We start from the raw sequence: 14,123 nt of genomic DNA, 5'->3' as shown, positions 1-14,123 counted from the left end.
GTTCATTCATATTAATAATTCTATTAATTGTTACAATTCATTAATTATCATTGATAATTGATAATTATTGCAAATAATCAACAGCTCCTTACAGATCCAACAGCTGTTGCCCAAATTATTGATTGATATTAATAGTATTTTGATTTCTTAATTCATAATTATCTATGATAATTCATAATTATCTATGATAATTATGAATTATTACTAATAACCAAACACACTCCTATCCATCCCAACAGTACTCAATGCCAAATTTTTCGGGCATACCTGCTGGTGTAACCCAGACCAGTATCAATATTGGATAATTCTACACCTCATGATTTCCATCCAGTGCCGGCAGACAGTGCCAGTGTAGGAAGTAGTGTGCCCATGATCTATGTGTTTTAGTTTCTGTTGCATAACCATACCCGTACCTTAACCAAGTTTTAGTTGCTGAACCATGACCATGCTGTAGTATCCATGCACAGATATTGCACAAAGTGAGAATTTAGAAATTATATTGGCATTGTACATGAAAAAACAAAACAAACAAAAACTTAATTGAACGTTTTCTGGAGTTTTGTAGCATAGGTCAATATTTATTCATGTTTTTGTATGCTGATGAGGGTTTTGTAACCAGGCCCACTAACATATAAACATTCACACCTCTGGGTGTTCAAAAACATACTTAACATGTGTTTCTGTACTGTGGAAGGAAATACATTCATACACTGGGAGGACATGCAAATTCCACACAGAAAAGCCCCGGCCTGTCTATTTGAACTCAAGTCCTCCGTGCTGTGAGGCAACAGTGCTAACCACTGCCCCACCACGCCGACAACTTCAAAACACAACAGTGAGATTGCACCCAAAGGCTGTGATGCAGCGACTCTGTGCTGCTCCCTAACTGAATTTTATGAAGTTAAACATAAAAAGAGTCTTTGTGTGAAGGCGTGTATCCAAGTCGCTGTGTGCCTGTTTGCGACAAACACGATGTGAAATACAGTATGTGTGTCTGAGAGAGCGCATATACAACTGTGTTTGGTGCAGCGCTGTGTTAAGGCTAAACACACTTAAGGCTAAGCAATCAGCGAGTAAAGTTTCCTCGCCGCTGTCATTAAAGCTCCACATAAAAGCTTAAGCTGCTTTTATCCTTCTAAGGAAGAAAGGGAGAATGTCAGCACATAATTAAATTAGATGAAAGGAGGGGAATTAGAGGCTTCCTCCTCTTTAAACACAAACGACTTAATCAGAACCTTGGGCTAAATGAGAGACAGACGGCTACATGATCATGGGGAGGATAAACATCCCTCTCCTTGCCTCCATCATTTTTGCTGTCTCACTTTCCTCCATGTCTTTATTATCTCTTTTACCTGCTGTACATCTCTTACTGTCTGTCTGTCCGCCCCTCTGGATTTTGCTCTCTCTTACTCTTGTGTCTATCCCCCATCCATATGTTTGCACAACCTGTGAACATTATCACTTTTGCACCCTTTTCACCTACTGTCTCCTCTCCTCCATCTCCCTCCAATTCCTCCAACGTCTTTAACTGCATTTCAAATTTCACCTCTCACTCACACCACTTCCCCTCTCGCCTCACCTGCCCCCTGTGCTCTCCCTCTGAAAATCTGAAGTCGGGACCTTGAATGCACCACCTGCAGCATACAGGGCCCAGATGTATAAACCCGTATTGATCATGAATATGAATTCCGTCATACCTGACATTGATCTGTTTCATCACACACGTCCTCAGAGAATGGCAGTTTATTATTATATGATCCTTATAAACAGTGGCTTTGAAGGAGGGCATGATGCAAGGGAGCGCATCAGAGGAAAAAGCTTCAGAGATCTTGTTTGCTAGATTGAGCTCTGCCTTTAATGTCTGGGAAGGGTTTCATTCGGAAATGAGATCCCCCACTGCATCAAACTGACACTAATAGATGCTAATGAAGCTATTAGTTATCAGAAAAAAGTCTTACATTCTGAAGGGTGTGACTGCCTGTACGGACCATTTAACAGACACTGGAATTCATATATTGTATATGTGTAGATGTATATTTATGTTAGTCGAATTGAAAATGACAGTTTTTCATTTTTCCTACATATTTATTCCGTTCCCCACCATCCAAGCATCACATCAAGTGTGTGTATGGATTATAAACGTTTGCCTCAGTAAAACATTCACACATGGCTACATCCTACAGATACATTCCAGTGCTTACTGATGTTACCTGCATAGACAGCAGAGTTTGCTGCCACTAGTGTACTGTAACTATATCACTGGAAACACTAGCCACGTTTAATTTAGCCCACAGTAGCAGGAAAGGTGAGCAAAAGAAATTCCAGGGTTAATGATATTCACCTTTCAGTCCTCAGGTGGATTCAGAGGAGGATAGAAGCAGAGTGCAGGAGGGGCAGAGAAGAAGAAGGTGAGGAGGGAGTTGTAGAAAAGGAGGTACAGGTTTCTGTGGGATATACAGTCAAAAATCAGGGGAAAGTAACAAGTGACTGTTTTATTTTCCAGGATTTCTTTTTTTTTTGTGACATGTTTGCATTCGTTTGCAACGAGAGATGGCTGCCTTCCTGCTGTCTTTCTGTTTTTTGTTGTTTCCCCTGTTTATATCCCTAAGTGAGGCAGAAGGGGTGTTGGGGTGGGGGGTGGAAGTGGCGACACACAAAGGGAGAAAAACACTGCACATAAACTACAGAGAGAAAGTGCAAGACAGTTGTGTTCAAGTTGAACTTGCATGATAAAAGCACAAAAGTGCAGTTGTCCTGTTGCCTACACCACAGTGGAGAACAGCATGTGTTCAGTGTGTGTGTGTGTGTGTGTGTGTGAAAACGCATTTGTGCGTATGTGTTTCTGCGTGCATGCCTTGTTTCCGCATGTGTCAGTATGAAAGCCTGTTGTCCCACCAACTTCACTACAGACCTGAGGGAAGCAATGAGACTGCTAATTAGCAGCGCAGAGGGAAGCAGCCCCAGCGGCCAATCAAATCTGCTTTTGAAACCGGTTCCCCCTGAGACGCCATGGAAACGGGGCGGCTAAGTAACCAAGGCAATGAGATATGATGTCACCTATTTAGTTGTACAACACAACTGTAATTCTAATCTAAAATGAACGGCAATTTTAGATGTCCTCTCTTGTGTCACTCACTGTTTTCCTGACAGTTGTTGGCTGTTCCTGGCCCTGCGGTCGTCTCATTTGCCCATTTAGTGATTTCAAAGGAGAAATGTTGAGGAAGGAGTTCAGAGAGAGATGAGTTCATTTAGAGTGCATGTAGTAGATGTCTTGTTTTTTTTCTCCACAGATATGTTTTCAGTTACCCAGCCTAGATAGCAGGAGACAAATTCATGCAATGGTGTGTGTATTTGAAGTATATGTACATACCAGCCCGTCCTCGCAAAAAAGACGACAATATAGGTCTAAAATTCAGTCCGGCAAAAACGACCTATAATTACATTTACACCATCTAACGGCCGCAGTAATTATGACCGGATGAAGTGACGTCAATATAAAATGACTTAATAAGTTGGCTGGTCTGTAAGTTGGCTGGATGGCTAGATAGATAGTTAGATGGCAAAAAGGGGACTTTGCTGCAGGAGACCACTGCTCGCTTCCCTTTTCCAATTGTGAGTGTCATGTTTCCAACCGCGAATTGGGGCATTTTTTTTTTTTTAAAAGTAACGTCATAGTGTTTACTTTTCCCATGATGATGAAGGTTGCATAACTCTAAGGAAATATGAACCACATTCATATTATCATTCTAACCCAAACCATAATCTTTCCCTAACCAAGTGTTTTTTTGTGCCTAAACCTAACCAGACCTTAACCACAGCATTGTCACACCTTAAAACATCATTATTATGGTTGCATGGCCTCTGGTATTGCTACTTCAATGCATAGAAAAATGAATACTGTTGATGTAAGGTGTGAAAGAGTACCAACAACATGAAGGAAACTATCATTCTATTATATATTCACAGATGTTAGTAATAGTGAATCTATTCTCATTTCAAGTATAATGAGGGCTGCATTTAAAAATAAAATTCGTAACAGAGAGCTTTTGAAGAAATGTGCATCCTAAAATATAATAGAACGATCATATTGGTTTATTAGATTGTTTACTTTCTGTGGCTTCAGTTCAAATCATTTGAGTGGGTGTATTTGCTCAAAAGATTTGTGCTTATATGAGACATACTGGTTTGAACTGCCCGTGGGAAGTAGCCTTAAATATCCATCCATTCTTGATTAAAAGCTCTGTTTTCACTGTCTACTTTTCATTTTTTAGTGCATGCCATGTGAAAAAACTTTCCTTGAGCTGAGCTGATACTAAAAGGTGATGTGAAAACACTGCAGACCACTGCCTGGTCAGTCATTTATCTCATTCATGGGCTTTATGTTTTAGAGAAAGCTTTCCACCACTCCCTCTCCTCGCTTTCGAGAACAATGTTAACATTTATATTAATTATATATAGGCTATACAGTATATCTTATGCGTGTGTGTGTGTGTGTGTGAAAATTAGCCGTGAGGAGTCAGGGAATAGATCATTTCTGAACATGATATTGGCCTCTTCGATCTGCTCTCTATCTATTATTCATCTTCTCGTCCATCTATCTCCCACCCCACACCATTACAAAGGTCAAACTGTCCTCATATGTACTGTATGCACACTTACACAGGCACACACATCCACACAGTCTCATCAATTAGCATTAATGCATTTGACTGTGTCTGTTCAAAATTATGTCCTCCTCACCCCTATCCATTAATACGGACTCAAACACTAAACGAACAACAGGCTTCCATTTATTGTGAATGGAAATTCTGAATAGCATCCCAGTGCCTCCTCCAGTCATTCAAGACTGAAAGGACGCACTGTGGCACAGCCTGTAGAGGTTAAGGACTTTATGCAGATTTCTTTTAACATACAGGAGCAACAACTAGAGACAATCAATTGTACTTGTTTTGACTCTTTTGGGAAACAGATGCACAGCTGAGCTTTAAGTGCCGATACAACTATGTAAAAGCTAAACAAATGTGGGAGAAGTCAGTCGCTGTGGTACAAGGATTCATCATTCAATATGATGTACCTTTACACTCCTAGGACTTGAAAACAATGCATGGGAACATGCACCACCAAATAAACTACAGGTACTCCATATAGTGGCAAAGAGAGAAAATAACTGTCCAATCAGAGCTGAGTATGTAAATTACAAGCCTATAAGCTTTAGTCTTTCCGAAAGGCAAGCTGGAGCCTGCTACTTTGAGTTCATATGTGAACAGAGCAACAGGCTTCACGGTCACTGGCCAAATTGGCAAGGCAAAATTTACGAAAAAAGAGGCAGAACAGGAAAGTAAGTCGGGAGGGTTGTAAGTGTAAACTGAAGGAACTAACATGGCATTTCACAAGTTGAGATTTTATACACCTTATTATCAAACACTTTATTGTTATCACCCTCAATGCTGCCCCCATGCTGCTGGTTGTAATATCTGGCATGCAGCTATAAACACTTTTTCATTCGAGTCCCATATCTCTGTAAAATTGTCTGAACATAGGTAAGTTACAATTTCATAGGTCAGAGTTCAATTAGCTTGAACCAGATCAGCTCTTTTTCCATGGGACTACAATGATTTGGCAATCTCATGAGATTTACTGTCACTTACAGTCATCTGTGCTCTTAATCCGATGCAAATCTGTTACATTCGTCATCTGTCAAAATTACAGTTCCACCACGAAAGAGGTCACCTGATAACATCTGTCCGATCTCAGTGAGGATTCCTTGTTTTTTCATATTTTTCATCATCTTCTGTGTTGAGAATTATGGAGGGCAGCAGTGGAAATAATTAAAAAGAGCTTTGATAGCATTTTAAGAGCAAATTCACGAGGCTCATCCACCTACTCAGCATGGAGACCATTTAGAGAAAGAGCAAACTCAAATCCATGGGAAATGCTAACGATAATGAGATGGATGACATGCATGGCAGCATGTGATAAGGAACATTTATTCTTTGAACAGGCTCAAGCCAGATTTCTTGGGGATACTACTAAATTACACAACATTTCAATCATACATGGATAAACACAGACTTCTTTTATCCGGTGTGAATGCACTGCATAAAGCACAGACATGGAGGGTACATTCTGACATCAAATGAGGTCACTAGCCAATACTAGTTATATGCGAATTGAGCTTATTTTTTCTTGCACCGGCCCCCAGTGAGGCAGTGTTGCAGTGAAAGACTTTAGCCCTATTCATCACAAACAGACTGTATAACTTTGGCCCTGGCAGTTTCTCATTCATCCGCATTAAATACGAGGATGTTGGAGGAAGGATGTCATTTAGCAGCAAGAGAGAAGAAATGAGAAGGAAAGAGATTCAAGTTGTTGAGGAAATCTCAGTAACCATCAGTCTGCTCAGGACAGAGGAGGAAAACTATGTACGTACCTATTGGATGAGATAATGCTGCAGAATTCAGTAATCAGACTGATTCAATTAAATTCAACAGTTGATTGAACAACATTAGCAAATTGATTTAACACACAGATAATGTGTTGCCAAAACTACATGAATGTCCCAAAAGCATCAGAGACTTTCTACATGTGTAACAACCTGGACAGAGTTAGCAACTCTTAAAAGTTCAATCTGTCATCTAATTGTGAACTAAATTATGGCCCCACCACTAAAAAGATTGGGACTGCTGTCACTCTCACGCTGATTTACTGCTCTTTCAATACACTACCCAACATCTAAATCTGTGTTAATACCCGTGTTAGCAGAGTGGAAGGCAATGTCCATCTGTCAGACAGTCAATGTCTTTGGTACAGACTGAATAATCTCAATGATTATTAGATAAACTGTAATGAAATTTTGTACAGACATACATGTTTCCCAGAGGGTGCATCCTGAAGAAGTAGGTGATCCTCTGACTTTTCATCTAGCGCCACTATCAGGTCGAAGAATTCATTTGTGCAATACTTTGGTTTATGTTAAAATGCTTGCAAAACTAATGACATTCCCATCAGCCTCAGCTGTACTTTGTGTTTAGTGTTAATTAGCAATTGTTAGCATGCTAACATGCAATGTAAACATGGTAAACACTATACCTAAAGATAAGCATGTTTGCATGCTGGCATTAGCATTTAGCTAAAATGCTGCTGTGGCTAAGGACAGCCTCACAGAGCAGCTAGCATGGATGCAGACTCATAGTCTTGTTTTATACATTATTAATGTTATATTGTGAGGTTTGTTTACATCATAATGGTAGCAAAACAAAGGTGCAAAGTGGGCATATGTTTTCAATTACAATCATATTAGACAAACAAAACAGATTTTACATCTTTAAGTCAAACTGTTAAGTTGAACATGAATATACCTGTAATTTGGTCCAAAAATACTGACTGATTCTTTAAGGTAAAAGAGATAAGAGTAAAAATTGTGTGTTAATTTTTGCAAGATAGATAGATACTATATGCTGTAAAGTTTAAACACACACTTTTTATTTTGTTCTGTTTTCAGTTAAGAGGCCACAATAATTGGTAACTTGCTGTCTGATACACAGGTTGCACTCAGGCCTGAGCAGTTTTAAAGTGTAGTGACTGCTGCCATTGTAATGCTGGCTAAATGCCCAGATGGGAGACTTAATCTTGATGTGCAAAATTTTTGGAAGCCTTTCCCTAATACTGACTTGTGCATAATCCATGTCTTTGTTGCCTTAATCCTTATTTATCCCGTCTTTTCTACTTTACCCACAAATCCCCTTGATTATCAAAGTGGACTCAAGGTAAAAGCAAAAGGGGATTCATCTGATTTCACCTGGTCACCTGTTCTATACTAAGAACTCATGCGTTTTATATTTGGCGCTGTCAGTGTGTAAGCAAGGCAAGCTGTAGGGATGAACCCTGGGCAACTGGTTTGTAAAGAGGTTGTTGTCCAACAAATCTGGAGGGTTTGGATATTATAGATAGAGAGAGACACTTTCATTTTTACATTAAAGTCCCCAGTCATATTGTGCACCTATTTAACAATAGGCCTATATGCCAAAAACAAAAATACAACAAAAAAAAAAAATTTCTTTGTATTATTATATTAAAAATCCAATCATGTTTTCTTCCTGTAAAACAAAATATGACATGTGCTTATGTGGGTTTGAAACAACCAATTTCAACCAATAACATCATGACATCCACCCATCAATCAATCTTCAAATTTTAGCAGCACAGAGCTAAGATTCATTATGATTCAATGTTCAAATCAAATTCCTCCCAACATTATGTCCCGCCTGTCTATCCTGTTTCACTTGGAAATACGTAACAATATGGAAGTTGGATACTCTCAAAATGCCGCTTCATCTGGACTTTAAAGATTTCTGTTGTGCTTCACATGGACCAATCTTTTTTTAGAGTAATCAATTTATATGTCAGCTACAAGGCAATATATATTAAAGTTTCAAGTTCAAGCGTTTTGGTTCAAGGCATTAGTTCTTTTTATAACTTCCAAGGTTATGTTGAGTTTTACTCTATCCCTCTATGCTTGTATGTGAAGTGGTGGCGGTGTGCATTTTTAATATATTTTTGTTTGTGCACATACAAGCACATGTGTAGCCTGTTTACATTACATTACTCACATGTTCAAGTGGCTGAGTGTCAAACTGCTGTGTTAATTATCTCAAAACTAATTGCGCAAAATGTTCAAGACTTCACTGCTTCTTGCTAGGAGTTAATATTTGTTGTCCTTGAGTCTGACTGTGGAAGTTTTTCAAAAACAGGCAGAAAGACTACAAAGAGATACACTGCAGAAACATGGGAACGTCACTGTGTATTTTCTTACAAACACCTCCGATCTTTGCCTGTTTCCAACCCTCTTATCATTAACTACATTAACCACATCCACTTTTTTTAACAGCATAATCACAATGAATTGTCTGTGTAGTTACTTTTAACATACCATCAGTATCGAGATGGCTACCTGAGAGGAATTCAAATGATAATTAAATGCTGGTGTGATAGTGTCACAACAATCAATTCAGCAAAGCGCGCTAACCTGAAAGCACGTCTTGACACTGACTCAAGTAAAGCGTGAACACAGCGCCATGTCAGTATAACAGCATTACTGTCACTATATGCATCAGTCATATTTAATGTAACCTGATCATCATCCACATCGATAGCATATGCTGCTACAAGACGACTCATGCTGTAACATCTGCCGCTGCCACAATCTACTTATTGTTTAATAGCCATGATTCAGGGCTTCTGAACAAAAGTCACTGTTGCGCACTGAAAATATTGTCCTCTTGACTAAGCTTCAGTTCCATTTAACTGAGCCTGGTTTTTGATGAGGTGTATGAGGGGAGACATTGCCCTAACAATAGTGATGGTAATCTTCATGTAGTAGTGGTGCTCATTTGCTTATCTTTATCTATTTCTTTTTAATAAATGACTCAGCATGATGCCACATTCATGAAACTGGTTGTAGAGAATTATATTGATGTTTATGACTTGTGGGCTTTTCACACAAATGTCTTGGGAGCACCTGAATCCCAAGACGTTTCTGTGATTGCAGAATTGGCCATGTGAGGGTTAAAAATAGCTACTAATTTGACAATATAGCACAATATTGACTTAATTTAGGTTTGATTACGTTGAACTCTGGACCGTGGCTGATGCGATGTGTATACCTTTTTAAGTTGTCTGGTTCCAGACCTCTGAATCACCACCCACACCTCTGGTTAAGTTATTCAAATAGGTCTGATGTTGTACCTGGCTGTGTGATGGCTTTTTTATTGGTTCAACCAGTCAACCAGTAAAAAACCAAGAGCTTAGTTGGTGGGTTTAAGAACAATGCTGTTTGTGATTGGACCAAATTGGTTCAGAATTTACGTAACCAAGATTGGTAAATCAAGCCAATGTCTCGGGATGCTATGAGGTAATTGTTTATATCATCTTGTCTGCAGCCAGGTTGTCTTGGTAGCGTTTTCAATAAAGACAAAGACTTTAATCATTTGCCTCATAGCATTCCCATTAAACAACCAATCTCTGAATTGACTTGGGTTCTGTCTAATCACAAACAAAAATTGTTTTCCTTACCTTTTCCATTTTGTGAGATGTGTTTTCAACTTGTTGTTTTTTCTAGTTTGCTGTTGTGCTTTTTCCAATGTTGATGTATTTTGCACCTCAGAGCCACTGTAAAAAAATAATTCTTAAATCAGCACATTTCTTTGATCAATATGAAAAACATCAAATGGTCATCATGACATTTCATGACGATTAAAAATTAAGTAAAATGAAGTTACCTAGTCGTAATTATGACTGAACATGAGTAATTACAATTTGGATTCTGAATAGTATGTAGAAGCCGGAAACTGGTAATTATGGTTACTCCCATATGATATAAGCATGGCATAATTGTCACTTAAATTGTTGAATAGAGTTATTTTATTGATGTGACATTTAATATTACTACAAATATATTTTTAATTAGTCTAATTGATATTACTTGCTGTTTTCACTTCACATTTTTCTATTCATCTTTGAAAGCAGGGTAGAATAATCAATTTATATGTCAGCTACAAGGCAATATATATTAAACTGATGACTGATGAGAACAGTTCTGAATTTGAGAGCAGACACCGGTGAGAGAGAATCACTCCTTGACACAGAAAACTACTTACCATTATATTATGTCCAAGCCACTGAACATAATTTCTGTCATTATTCGTCCTTCCTGTTGTAAAATTTCTAGCCTGGAAAATGTCTGATCTTTCTGCCTGAATTCATTTCCGTTCCTGTTTGTCCCTGACCGGAGCTGATTGTCTCTTGCTAACACTCTGTTCTGGAATGCTCTTTAATGTTCCGCTTGCATTCTTCCATTCCGTTCGTCTGAATCTCCCCCAATCTGTTTTTATTTTCTACATCCAGCCACAGCCATGAACGCTCCACTGAGTTTCCAAGTGCCGGGGAATGGCACCCCTCTTGCTAATGAATACGCCTTTGTGGGTGCATGTTGTGCCGGAGACCGGTTGAGTGGTTAGATGCGTATGTCTCAGACAACAACCCTGTGATACACACACACACACACATACACACACACGCAGACAAATATGCACAGTTGGTATCCTTTTAGGAGGGACATCCTAACTAATGAAGGCTCTTTGTTTTAATGGTAAGTCAATGAGCCAGCAAGCCTAAGTCGGTGAGAGATCCATGAGTGTGTGTGAGTATATGTGTTTGCCGTCAGTGAAAGTTATGGTAACAGACAGTAGCCCAGCACTTAGTGTAAGTACTATGAATGAAATGATCATTGTGATTAACATACAGTACAGCACAACAAGGTCACAGTCCATCTAGTGCACTAACCAAGCATCACGTCTTATATTAGATCCAAACAATGGCAGGTTAGCATATACCTCACCAATAGATTACTGTAGCTTGTGAAATAACATTGTCACACGATAACATTTATAAACACAGAAAAACACAGAATACTGCCAAAATGAATCTTGGACTGAGGATATTGTCGGACAGTGGAAGGAATACGACTGACAAGTCTTTCATAGAGGAGGCAGAGCTAGAGGCGCAGGGTAAGCCCCTCTCATTTCTATAGGAACCAGGGGTGAGTGAGATTCACCCTGAGATGCTAAAGGCTCTGGACATTGCAGGGCTGTTTTGTTTGACATGTCTCTTCAATGTCACATGGAGGTCGGGGACAGTGCCTGTGGACTGGCAGGCTGGGGTGATGGTTCTCATTTTTAAGAAAGGGGACCGGGGGATGTGCTCCAACTGTTGGTATATCACTTTGGGAAAGTGCAGGGGTGCTGGAAGGAGACTCCTCAAAGTACAGAGAAACCTCATGCAGCAGTGGACTAGCTGTTTACATGTACAAGCATATGACCATGTCCACTGGGATGTCTTTTGGCAGGGTAGTGTAGATATATGGGGTACAGGGCCCATTACTACAAGCCATTTGGCCTTGTGAAACAAGAACAAGAGCTGTGTCTGTATTTTTGGAAGGTCAAGCATGTTTTCAGTGGGCTTTGGGCTCCTCCAGGAATTTACCTTGTCTCTTATTGTGTTTGTGATTGTGAAGGACAGAATCCCTAGCTGCAGCCGAGGTGTGGAAAGTGTCTGGTATATGCAATCTGTACAGAATAAAAGATGGGTATGGGACAGGAATGAATTCATTGGTTTTGCTTGAGAAATCAGTTTTTAGAAAAAAAAATAGTGGTGGCTACATTGTAAGCACTATCACCTCACAGCAAGAAGAAAGAAGAAAGTCTTGGGTTTAGCCAAAAGAATGCCTTGAAAAAACGTATCTAGTGATTGTCAGATAATACAAGCCCCTTGTTCTTTAAGGTATGCTGACCACAAGCTTTTTTCAGGACTGAAATGAACCCCATCCACACGGAGATACTAAATAGGGCTGAGCTTGTTCTCTACCTCAGTGGGCATCACGCGCCGCTGCAGTGTTGGACAAACGTAATGATTCAAAAATATAGACCCATTCCTCAACTTGTCTTTTAGCCAAATCACACAAGGTATTGAAGAATTGCAGTCAGAGGCATGAGAATGCAACTGAAAGGACTGCTGCACAACACTGAGCAACACTGATCTGCTTGGAAAAACATTGCATACCAGTCTGTGAATCCAGATAATGCAAGTCTCTGTTGCAACAACAGCTATCCTCTCATAACCCCCTACCTAAATTGAACCCTGCCTGTCACCCTTAATGTGCGCTGTAACCTACTGTGCCATTATCAGTCTGGATCACAGCTTACAACCTCATCTACTGCCATGACACACAATTACAACCCATTCAATTTATCCTATAAATAGGAAAAGACTGAGAGAGCACTAATGATATCCCTGGACACTCTAATTGACACTTTCAACTTTAATACGGAAATCAAAACCACTGAATTGGCAAACTGTACAACAGACATCGCAGCCCTGAGTACTGTAGGCCTATAGGTTTTTTTTTTTCCTGCAAAACCTTCAGACAGCTCATCCCTGTCAGCTCAAATAAACAAGCCCCAAGTGTTTATGTTCACTGAGTTGGCAGACAGGTTGCACTCTTAGATGAAGTTAGCTGGGTGGACTGTGGAGTCATTCTGACTTATTAAAAAAGAAAGCCTGATGCCATGATGCCTCATCCATCATGAAAAAGCCATAAGTTACATTGAAAAAAAAGTTTCTTCTTCTACTGTAGCAAATGTTTTGAAAGAGAAATTTCAATTAAACTGTCGACAAGGCTCGTAGCTAAACCAACTGTAAAACAGAGAGCTGAGACTTGAGCACAGGTCATAGTAACTTATTTGGAGAAAACAACAATGAAACAACTGTTCCTAAGGGAGTTCCCTGATGTATATAAGGCAAGGCAAGGCAAGTTTATTTGTATAGCATGTTTCAACAACAAGGCAATCCAAAGTGCTTTACATAAAGTTTAAAAGGCATCAAGACAGAATGTAAAAGCAACATGAGGCAATATAAAAAGACATTTAAATGCAATTAAAAAGAATTAAATAGAACATAAAAATAAGGTAAAATAGAATAAGACAGATTGAACAGGAGAATAAATGTTACAGTGCAGTGTAAGATAATCAAAAGCCTCAAATTTAATATAACCTTCACTTGTGAACATAGCAGATTCGACCGTTTTTCTGGCCTTACCCCTGTAAGTACAATTAGAGACTATATAAGCTCTTTCAGAAAATACGTTTTCAACCGCTTCTCTTCACTTGTCAAGGTTAGAGTTATTATATTTATTCTGAAATGCAGGTAAACTTATTTTAGATTCAGATGGTTTTCTGTATAAATTTGGCCACTGGGTTTGTCCTAAAAGGTTATAGCCTTGGTGACAAAAGGCACAATAATGTAACTATTTTAGAGCTGTTGATGTTCAGTTGTTGATTGCTCAGTAGTGCCATCTGGTCAATTGACTGCCAAACAAAACTTAATGGCAATACAGTTTGTAGCCACAGAGGAACGTGTCATAAAAAGACAGACATCCTGGCTATCTCTTCACAGAGAATTAGCCACAATAGCTTACAACAAACACAATAACCTGGTCACTGTATAAAGGAAACTAACAGCAAGAGTCGGTGGTCAATCTTGAGCCTGTTTCAATCAGCGATGTGTCACAG

The 14,123-nt window shown here is 39.2% G+C and overlaps 1 long non-coding RNA gene across 2 annotated transcripts; it reads right to left on the bottom strand.

Moving 5' to 3' along the window:
• Nucleotides 1-929: 929 nt before the first annotated feature.
• On the bottom strand, nt 930-11,285 carry LOC122983442. Of its 2 annotated transcripts, XR_006403702.1 has the most exons (4): nt 10,656-11,285; nt 10,072-10,167; nt 2,342-2,444; nt 930-1,634 (listed from the first exon to the last, which is right to left on the bottom strand). It is a non-coding gene; the product is annotated as an uncharacterized LOC122983442 (long non-coding RNA). The 2 variants fall into 2 exon arrangements; XR_006403701.1 differs by lacking the exon at nt 930-1,634 and having other exon boundaries at nt 1,912-2,444.
• Nucleotides 11,286-14,123: the final 2,838 nt, after the last annotated feature.

The sequence above is a fragment of the Thunnus albacares genome, chromosome 6, assembly GCF_914725855.1.
Source record: "Thunnus albacares chromosome 6, fThuAlb1.1, whole genome shotgun sequence".
Lineage (NCBI taxonomy): Eukaryota > Metazoa > Chordata > Actinopteri > Scombriformes > Scombridae > Thunnus > Thunnus albacares.
The sequence above is the reverse complement of the archived record's forward strand: the minus strand, read 5'-3'. Positions and strand labels throughout refer to the sequence as shown.